General features: G+C 31.7%; 1 long non-coding RNA gene across 1 annotated transcript; it reads right to left on the bottom strand.

Moving 5' to 3' along the window:
• Positions 1 to 425: 425 nt before the first annotated feature.
• LOC134810569 (uncharacterized) lies at positions 426 to 11,580 on the bottom strand. The gene is made up of 3 exons (XR_010158985.1): positions 10,410 to 11,580; positions 8,585 to 8,666; positions 426 to 2,132 (listed from the first exon to the last, which is right to left on the bottom strand). It is a non-coding gene; the product is annotated as an uncharacterized LOC134810569 (long non-coding RNA).
• Positions 11,581 to 11,862: the final 282 nt, after the last annotated feature.

Below are 11,862 nucleotides of genomic sequence, written 5' to 3'. Positions count from 1 at the left end.
TGGTACAGAGCGCTATACAGTGCACATGTTAGATGCTAGGTAAATGTTTATAAAATGACTGTGTTTTCTGAATTCCATTTTGAAACCCTACATACAAAATCAATCATAGACAATAGTTGTATCCTTAATCACACTGGACTATTTCACCAATGTTGAAACACACAGAATGTTCTCATTACAGAAAAAATATTAATTAAAAAAACCATTCTCATTCTCTGTTATAGTAAAATCAATTTTCAAATAGCATGTCTTCAGTTATTAATTAATGATGGCCACCCATGAAGTACAGACCTATAACTAATACAATTGCTCCTAGAAAGGAGTGTCTGCTTTATATAATTTTCTAGCGAAGCTCTGATTTTAACATCATCCCCAACCATTAGAATCTGCTTGATAATTATTTGACAGATTTTTTTTTTTTTTTTGAAACAGAGTCTTGCTCTGTCGCCCAGGCTGGAGTGCAGTGGCATGATCTCGACTCCTGCAACATTTGCCTCCTGGGTTCAAGCAATTCTCCTGCTTCAGCCTCCTGAGTAGCTGGGACTACAGATGTGCACCACCACACCCGGCTGATTTTTTCTATTTTTAGTAGAGATGCAGTTTCACCATATTGGCCAGGCTGGTCTCAAATTCCTCACCTCGTGATCTGCCCACCTCAGCCTCCCAAAGTGCTAGAATTACAGGCGTGAGCCACTGTACCCGACCCAGATTTGTTTTTGCATTATAACTTTTAATTTGCAAATAGATATAAAAATAATTGGCTATTCCAATGCCTTATTTTAAGTATTACAATTCAGAGGCTACTTTCATTACATTCATTTTTTTAAGACAATCTTTCACAATTAATTTATAACTTAAATGAGGTCCCTTAGATATTTATAAACTTTTTAACATTTTAATGGCTATTATTAATAATTGAAAATTAGTTAAAATGTGTATGCAGTGAATTTTTAAAAACATTTTAATAGATATATAACATTATGACAGACTTAATTTATTCATCTCTCTGGTGAGTCATCTCAAATTAGTCATATGTCCTCTAGTGATAATTACAAATTTTGGAAACTGCTTAGCTATATTTTATGATTAATTACCTGTAGTAAGTTAAAAGTATGCTAAAATAGAAAAACATTTAAATGTGAACAAAACACCTATGTGTTTCATATGTTTAACATTGTATTTCATACTTTAATAAAAAATGAACATGTATAAAATGTCTATGTTAGTGTAGACTAATTAAATATAAATATCTGCATCACAATTGAATGCAAAATTATGAAATTATAGCTATATATTTAAATAACATCCTTTTTATAAGGGAAGAAATATTTTTTATGGTTGATCCTTCTTATATGGTAAAATATTTCTAAACAATGCTTTCATATGCCTTGACTAATTAATATTAATATTAAATTAGAGAGTTTGCACCTAACGGAAGTGTTTCCTTTTCCTTTACATGATTTTTTTTATAACCCCTTAAAAATGAATGAATTGTGAAGAGCATTCTCGAGTGGGCTACTTCAGCCATGGCAGATGGCAGGCTGCTGGCAACACTGCTAAGAACCACAAGTAGGTTGAGCGTTTTCCTTCCAGATCCCAAAATGATGAGCACCACCAAGGGAGTCCTATCCTCACAGGGTGAAGTGTTCAGTCTTCACAGACAACAATCTTGGACCTAGCAATTTGTAATTAGCAAACTTAGGTAATGAAGAAAGAAAGTAAACATTCTTTAGACATGAGTGTGGAAAAAAAAGAACAAACTGGCCGTCTTGTTACAGGAGATCAAAAATCAATATCTTACTTCTGAAAAGGGGAAGAAGACAAGAAAATTGATGAGGAACTGGAGTTTCAATATCAGCCAGCTGTCAATAGTCAATTTTCAGGAAGGGATAGATGACACTGTGAACTTAGCTTTAGTGAAGTACATCATGATGAAGAAGGTGATGTAGCTGGAGAGGCTGCTGCTGCTGACCATGATGAAGATGAAGATGATGATGAAGATGATGATTATGATAATGTGAGGATTCATCTGATTCTGAAAATCCAGATGACTCTGAAAATGACTTATTCAGGAAAAGAAGAATCTGTTGCAGGACTCCAAGCTGCTGAGCACCCCGAGGAAACAGAGGATTCTCGAAACAAAAAAGTTGCCAAAAAAATTATAAAATGATGTGTATTAAATCCAGTGGTTCATGACTCCACTCATAATGCTTTGTATTCAAAATTAGCCTTAATGTTATACTGCACAGTGGAGCACTGCTTATAGGCACAGGCCTTTGTGTTATAATGTTAGAAGGGCCTTTTAAAATAATTACAAAGTATGTTTGCTTTCAGATGCCAAGGATTAAAATTTTATGAGCAAGACTATCACCATTATTATAAAGAGTAATAGTTATATAAAATAAGAAGTAAATACAAAACTCAACTTCCAAAAAATGCACTTCAATCCCACATAAATTTAAAAGACTACACATATATAGTCATATTAATCAAGTTAAGCTTAATTGCTAAATCAAACATGGAAACAAGACCAACTTTCTTGAAATTACTACAAAATTGCAACATCACTGGTCCAATAGAATTAAATATAAACTGGGGAAATTTATTGACCATAGAAACATTAATACAATTAATGATTTATTCACCTTCAACTATTCATGTTTTAAATAGTTCTAAAAAATTGTAGCTAATATACATTAAATGCATGCTTGGGAGATAAACAAGTATAATACAAAAAAATAGATTTTAGGATGAAAAAATAGCTTCATGATGAAATTTATTTTTTAAAAAACACTGATGTATGACAGAAATCATTTTTAGGGAAATACTGGTGAAATGCTAATCATAAATATAAATAAGTCTACCTCTAATATAAAATTTACTGTTTTTTATTTAAGCTCCTAGGAATGTCTTCCTATTTATTATCACTATATTTATTAAAATGTGCTGAGTTTATTTCCATTAACATAAGATATATTGTTTATAACAGAAACTCATTTATATCTAATTCTGTTGGTTTCTGAAGTAGTTTAGGTTCTTAGTAAAGACCCTCAGGAGTAATTGTCTGCAGCACAAGACTATTATGCCATCTAGCATGTTTAACAAGACACATGACTAAAATATCAATTATGCCCAAAATCAGTGCTGAGATCAGTTAAAGAAATCAGCTTAGCAACTTTCCCCATAATGCATGTCTCCAGACAACACTCTATCCAAGTAGCAAATATTTGCTGTAATTTTTTGGTATTTACAGAATCCAATAAGCGATGGATTCTTTGATTCCATTTTGTTTTCTGGAGTACATATAAATTAGGAAAATCAGCACTAAGATGACACATGGCCAGTCATGAATAAAAATAACAAAATTAGATGCAGCAACACTTTCTAACAACTTAAAAATCAACTTCGAATGCAGTGATTTTCTTTGCTTGTATTTTCAAGGCCTCCATCCACTCCTGCTTTCAACTGTTTTCTTTAGGACTTCATTATGTTCTTTGGGAGACTATTTCACACTCTATTAGTTACAGTCAATTTCATTGCATCACTTGAAGTATAAATGCCCACAGTTCTCTGCACCTCTTAAAACTACATCTCTTCCTTCTTGGTATTTAATAACCGGTAGCCTGGCCCTTGAATTAGGGAATAATTTTACCCCTTCTGCCCAAATAGTCTTAAGTGAGGAAAACTCTATTTGTCAATTTTAAATTCTATATTGTATGAAGATAAGTTGCATATCTATTTTAGAAAAGAAAAAACGTCCAAGACTTAATAATAAGGAAAATAATATGGGTCACACATCCTTTCAGTTTTATATAGAGGTAAAAGCTACACAAGGATTGTCCAGGAGAATGTACCTGGTTCATTTTACTGTTAAAGGTCACAGATTTATTTACTTGTTAATTTGCAGAATTTGTCCAATAAAGGTGGAAACAATTTGTCTGCTAGGACAGATAACCCCCAAAACTCATAAGCTACTGAAAATTAAAGAGTTTTATATCCAACTCAGCAATCTTATACTAAATTTTCTTTGATAAATTGACTACAAATAACCTAACTTCTTAAGTGTTTTTTGAACCAGTCGTAACATCTAACAGGTTTCTTTACTAATAAATGAGTTAAATAAAATATTTGACACGTTTATTTTATATTTGCCTGAAGGATATGATTTTGCTGCTTTTGAAAATTATATTTTAACCTATGCAATAATTAAAATCCCTCCAGGTAATATGAGGAGTACGTTAAAGTCACAGAGCCTATCCATATTCTTACTAAGATAATCAAACGCTGATCTAAAGCTATATTATTAGCATTGCAGTGGGAGGAGACTGATTGAATTTGCCTTTGATATATATCTTACTTTGTCTTAATCATTGTCTTTCAAGTACTTTACAGTTGGCAATATGCTAGATGAATGAGTTTTAAAAATCTGTTATTTCAGTAAAATAATAGAGTGTAGCATCATTAAATGCATTTACAGTCCTAAGACCTCATAAAAAATGATTTTACACAATAATCTAGGTATATTTTATTTAAAAGTGTATCATATACCAATACCAACATACATGTTATTTAACAAAATTCTTAAATGCTATATTCAAGAATTTGTTAAATACCATATCCTCAGACATTTACAATGATACCTATCCAGCCAGTTGTAACTTTTTATTAAGAAAATTATATTGCTTCTCACTTCTAAAAAAAGATGTTTCTAATACAGCATCAACATATGGATTGTTAAACACTACCTTGATTGTGTGTCATTATATTTATCTGTTCAAAAATGTTATTTTTGCAGTAAAAAACATAGAAATGTAGAAAAATATAAAGCATGTATTAGGTGAAATGAGCTTGAGTGAAATATGAGGCAACAAAATATGGGACTGTACAAACTATATTAAGTTCATAATTATTTCTAATACTTGCCACAAAAATAGCAAATATATATCACCTATAGAAGCAAACATGAACAATTGAAAGAAGTTGAATAGTACCATTTACTTTGAACTCATCAAAGTAAAATTTAAAATCTCCATTCATATCATTAGTATTTATACCAATATATAACTTATTTTACTTAGAAATAGTTGCTTTAGGTGTTCATAGTTTATTCATATATTTGTGATGACCTAAATGTTTTCTTTAGGCTCCTTAAATAAACTTATGTTCATTTGGGTTATTTGAGATAGAACATTTCTAAAAAATATCATCTGCTTGATTTTTGCCTGGGTACTGCTTCAGAGAAATCATTTCCAGGTGCTTGCCAATATAAAAAATACTAAATAATATTATCATAATTCCATTTCAGATATAGATGGATCAGAGTAAATAAAAGTTATTTCCTTCATCTACTTTCCAAATATAAACTAGATAGCCAAACTCACCAGAATGAGGCTTAAAATTAATGAAGCTTTTAGAAATAAGGCTGCAAATAAGGCTCTCAACTCACTTTTAAATCTCCAAGTATATTGTATTCCTGTGGTTAAATGTCTAGCAAGCTGATTTAATTGCATTCTAAGCCTTAAATTATCTGTGTAGGTAATTGAGTAAAGAAATTATTATATTCTCCAAGCGACGTAAATGCAGCTAAACAAAATGTTTTCCAGGAATGCTTAAAATTTTTCTTTCTTCAATGTGCTACAAATATCTGTGATACCATGACTTGGCTGATGGTAGTAGATATCAGCAATAGGATTAATTTTTTTAAGGTGTGGTTGTAAAAATAGATACAGAGAAATCAAAGTTTGTCTGAATTGAAAATTGTATAAAACAAGGAAAGGACTAGAGCTTCAGAGTTTATGAGCAGGCTATGGGCTATATTACTCAACTTTTCATTCCTTGATAAGCTTTATTTTTCATATTTTTCAGTGAACAGTATCATATACATGGAATATGTTCAATTCATATGTGCAGAGTTCAAATAGTTATCACAAAATAAGTATACAAAGATGATTGGCACCAAATTCAAGAAAAATAGCTAGTATTGCAACCACACCAGAAGCCTCTCTCATGCTCTTTTATAATGGCGACCCTTCCTTTATCACCAAAGGTATTTTCTCTGTGAATTATAATAGCCATGATTAATTTTTCCTACTTTGGAACTTTAAATCAATGAAGCATAAATATACATTTTTGTCTGGTTTCTTTCACTCAATATATGTTTGCAGAATTGATTTATGCTATTGATTTTCCAGCAGTTATTTCATATTTCTTGTTATTTTGGAGGTTTTCACTTTGGGGCTAGTGAAAATAATGCTGCTCTTAGCAAACATAGACAAACAAGAACATATCAAACTCAAAAACTTCTGTACATCAAAAGAAACAGTCAACAGAGTAAAAAGGCAACCTGCAAAGAAAAAATATTTGCTAATCATATCTGATAACAGATTAGTATCCAGAATTTATAAGGAAATTCTGCAACTCAGGAACAACAGAAGTAAAGTTGATTAAAAATGAGCAAAGAATGTGAATAGGCAATATCCAAAAGATATACAAATAGTTAATAAACATAAAGATGTTTAACATTACTAATGGTGGGAGAAACACAAATCAAAACAACGAGATTATAATGTCACATCTATCAGGATGGCCACTATCAACAACAACAAAAAAGAAAATAACAAGTGTTGGCAAGGATGTGGAGAAGTTGAAACCCTTGTGCACTATTGGTGGGAATGGAAAATGGTTTTGTCACTATAAAAAATAGTATAGAAATTCCATGCAATCTGGCAATACCACTTCTGGGTATTTACCAAAAGAATTCAAAGCAGGATCTCCAAGATATAATTGCACACCCATATTCATAGCGTCATTATTTACAATGGGCAAGAGGTGGAAGGAAATCAAATGTCCATCAACAGATGAATAGACAAAGAAAATGTGATATATTCACACAATAGATTATTTGGCCTTCTAAAGAAAAGAAATCCTATCACATGCCACAACAGGACCAAACTTAAGCACATTATGCTAAGCAAATTAAGCTAGTCATAAAATGACAAATACTATATGGTTCTACTCCTACAAAGTATTTGAATTAGTCAAAAGCATAGAAATAGAAAGCAGAAAGGTAGTTGCCAAGGCTGGGGGAGGGACATATGGAAGAGAGGAAATTAGTGTTAAGTATAGAGTTTCAGATGAAAAATTTCTAGAGATCAGTTGTTCAACAATGTAAATATAGCTCCTACTTTTAATTATACACTTAAAAATGGTTATCATGGTAAATTTAATGTTATGTTATTTCACCACAATAAAAATATAGAAAAAATAATGCTTCTCTGACATTTTTGTGCATGTCTTTGGTGCACATATGTACATGTTTGTTGGGAATATACTTTGGAATGGAATTCTTAGGTTATAGAGTGTATGTGTGTTAAGCTTTAGAAGACATTGTGTAGTAGTTTTCAAAAAAGAGTTAACAATTTATTGTCTCATCAGAAATAGGATTGTTCTACATCACTGCGAGCACTTGGTATTATTCGTATTTTTAATTTCAGTCATTATGGTTGATATGCAGGCTGTTGTAATAAGATTTCATTTATTTGTTGTGGAATGAGGCTGAGCACCTTCTAATATATTTATTGGCCATTTGGAGATCCTCTTGTGTGAAGAGCTTGCTCAGTTCTCTCATATATTTTTCTATTGGACCATCTGTCTCATTTTTATTCATTTGGAGATCTTTATGTATATTGAACATGAAACTTTTAACCATTATATACATTGCAAATATATTCACCTACTCAAAGATTTGACTTTTCCCTCTCTTAATAGTGTCTTTTGATAAATGAGAATTCTTAATTTTAATGAAAGCATTACTAATATTTTTGTTAGTACTGTTTATGTCCTATATTATAATCTTTCATTAAAAATTATGTTATTACCTTTAAGAAGCCTTATTATTTATCATTTATATTTAGACACAGAATTAACCTGGAATTGAAATTTATCTAGGGTGTCAAGTACTGATTGATTTTCCTCTGTTTTTGTATGTACATTAGACCCAGCATCATTCACCGAGAAAAACCACTCTTGTCTTACTATTTGCAGCTACATCTTTATTATAAATTAACAGTCATTGTACATGTGTACACCTATTCCTGTAGTCTATTAGACTATTTGTCTGTCATTAGATTATTTGTCTGTCATTGTGCCAATTATCATTTAGTTAAAAAATGTTGGTATTCAAATTTGTCCTATTTTAAGGTGATCCTATTTTTAGCTTTTAAATTTTTAATATAAATTTAGTCATATAAATTTACATAAACATAACTGATAGGATGTTGGTTGATATTACACAAAACCTTTATGTTTTCTACCAAATCAGTCTGTAGCAGACAATGCTAAACACTTAATTTATTGAAAAGGGGCCCAAAATTAAGGGAGAATATATTGTCATTCTCATACCTTATTCAAAAGATGAGTTTCAATAATAGGCAGTAAGTTTCAAAAAGAGATAACACCTCAGAGCCTTTGGATCCCTTACTCTCTGGTAATAATAAATATTCATGCCTATCACCTTGATTTGTTCCATAGCCCTCCTTAGGGAACAAGAATACTTGGACACAATTCAAAGAACACCATCAGATACCTGAGGTCTAGATTCTGGTCCCAAATCTGTCATTCAGAAGTGTGTAACTTGACAATTTGTTGAATCTCACTGGATTTTATTTCTGTCAAGAGTAAAATTAACCAGGTACATTTTATTATTCCTAAGATCATTTCCTTCTGTTTTTAAAAAAATTATATTCTTTTAAAAGAATCCTTGGCTTTATTTTAAAATTTTTTCATTTAAAAGTTGATGGACAGAGAGTTCCCCTCCCCCTAGGATATAGAAACACACAAAGGAAGAATAGTTTACCCTAACAAAATATTAAAAGATGGATAAATTATAATATATAGACACACAGGAGGCATGTAAGTGACTACAGCTGGGGAACAGGCTCATGTTGCTGAAGCAATAAACTGAAAGAACTTACCAGTTGAAAAGATGGTGGATGGTAGAGTATTAGGTCATTTTTAGAGTTGCTATAAATATCTGAGACTGGATAATTTATAAATAAAAGAGGTTTAACTGGCTCACATTCTGCAGGTTATACAGGAAACATGGCACCAGCTTCTGCTTGGCTTCTGGTGAGCCCTTGAGGAACTTTTACTCTTGGTGGAAGGTGAAAGAAAGTAGGTGCCATCACATGACCAAAGAGAGGACAAGAGAGAAACACAGGGGAGGTCCCAGACTCTTTTAAACAGATCTCATATGAACTAACTGTGCAAGAATTCACTTATCACCAAAGAGATGGTGAATTCATGAGAAATCTGTTCTTATTCATGAGAGATCTGCTTTCATTCATGAGAGATCTGCTTTCATTCATGAGAGATCTGCTCCTTTAATCCAATCACCTCCCACCAGGCCCCACCTCCAACATTAGGAATCACATTTAAACATGAGATTTGGAGAAGACAAACATCCCAACCATATCAGGTGGTTAGTGATATAATGCCATCATTTACTCTTCTCTCTTCACACTTTTCAATTTGCTAATTAGAAACCATATCCAATTAATTTTAACAGAATACACCTATGTCTAAAAAAACAACAATAAAAAGTGGCAGTCCCCTATAGGAGTATGGAAGCATATATTTGTAGAAAAAGTCTAATGAGTATTTCAAGAAAGAAATTAATATCCAAATGTGTTTTTAATAAAATATGTTTACATAGATATTAAGTAATTCTAGGATATGCATAAAATTGTAATTAAACATTTTCAGAAATGTATATTTTATTTCTTTCTATGATTGAGGGTGATATTATATTTTAGAGGGCATCATTTTAACCAGACTACATAAAAACAGTAATACAAACAGTTCTTAAATACCACATGGAGAGTACATATGTACAGCAATTATTGACCATATTTGTCATGGCGTTAGTATTTTTTTTATATAACTATATTGGTTACTGTCGTTGAGACTACACACAAGGCTTTGATGAAGTGCATACTAAATATGCTATAATAATTGAAGGTTCTGTTAAATATCACTATGCTTACTAAATCATTTATTGCTAATGTTATGATTTGCAGTAATAAAGTTATGCTATGGTAATTTTTTTGGAAGTTTGCAGCATACGGTGCCATATGCCAAGGGCATACTAATTAATGAGAAAATTAGCACATAGATATTACTTCACAATAATGCATCTAGAGCCAAGGCTTAAAGTGTAACTCAGAAAGCGATTTGAAATGTTAAGGTTAATGTTACATCAAACTTAATATTGATCCATAGTAATGTCCATAGCAATATACAAAAAAAAATACTGTGGTCTTTTGAACAATGAGAACATAGAAAGTGTGCCATTTATACAATTACTCAGTTGTTCTCTTTCAGATAAGAATTATGCTGAGACATAGCAGTACCTCAAAAGGTGGTGGAGGTAATAAGCTGCAAAGTTGGAACTTGAATCCCGGACCTCAAGCTCCAAATCCAGAATTCCTCACTTTCCCCCCGCTACCTGATACAGAACTGGAGAAAAATAAATTTGATTTAATTAAGTGTAGCAGATCCCAGGAACTATTTTATGTTTAATGATTACTTTCAAGCTTAATTTGCCTCTATTTAAGTGTAACTAACACATAATCTTTAGGATAAACATCTCGGAATTCTTTCTGAATTATCCCCAAATTTTAAGTTTAAGTGTGCATTTGACAATCTGCATTGCTGCCAACAGTAGTTGGAAGATTACTACCTGAAAGCCGCGGAAGTTTGCTTCAGCTACATGCCCTTCCTTGTGGTAAATGTGCAAGTCATGGCACAATAATTGAGGAAATAAATGTTGGTGCCTTAAAATAAATGCTGATATTCAAATTTGTCCTATTTTACTCTGGTAAATGTGTAAGTCATGGCACAATACTTGAGGAACTTGAGCAGATAAGTTTGGAGTAAATAACCTGTGTTATAAAATGCACAACACTCAAAATAAAATGAAACACTACAACTATGTACTTTAACTTACGATTCATAGATTTTGTAGGCCAATTCTTTGCTATTGGAAAACACAAAACTTTTTCAACTTTGAAGACTGGAAACAAAAAACAAACTGCAAGAAAACATTAAGTTCATCTATATTTGTTCTGTAGGAGGACTCCTTCCTGTAGTTTGCAGACAGTCATGAATCCCCTTAGGTCACCAGCTGTCAACTTCAATTCTCATTTTATCCACTCCTTCCAGTCCAAAGACTTTAGACCAATATTTTTAGGAAAATAAAAGATATTTTCATTTAAGTAGCAAAATCACCAATACTACCTACCAGAGAAAAACCAAGTACTCTCAGAATCGTTGCTGAGGCAGGTTCAGAAGGATTGTTCTGAGAACTACTTTGCAAGTGGAAAAAATGAAGCCTAAGAGACTTACATTAAATAGGGGGTTAAAGTATGTTTAAACACACAAATTGAAAAGCATGACCACTAATAGAACCATGTCATCTTTGTTAAAAATATGAAAATCAATAACAGATTTTATTGCCTCTTCAAAGACCCTTTATAGTGAACTTCGGAACTTAAAAAGCAAATCATTTTAAACAGGCATTACTGATGAAGCTGATTCTTTTCTAAATTTATTTTTTATCATCTCAAGTGCATAGAAATGTTTCTTTCCCAAACTCCCTTATCTTCATTTTATTTACTCTTTTATGCTTTGCATAAACTGTAACAGATTATTTTATAAAATGTATTAAATGCCAACTAATCTATAGACTGGCTAAACTGAATTAATTTTCTTAAAATCTGAATTATGTATGCCCAGAATGTAGTTTAATTTCATCCAATATTAGAAAAATAACTAACTTCAAACTACAACAAAAAACTACACATG

The sequence above is a fragment of the Pan troglodytes genome, chromosome 6, assembly GCF_028858775.2.
Source record: "Pan troglodytes isolate AG18354 chromosome 6, NHGRI_mPanTro3-v2.0_pri, whole genome shotgun sequence".
Classification (NCBI taxonomy): Eukaryota; Metazoa; Chordata; class Mammalia; order Primates; family Hominidae; genus Pan; species Pan troglodytes.
Note: the sequence above shows the minus strand (reverse complement) of the source record. Positions and strands in the feature narration are given on the sequence as shown.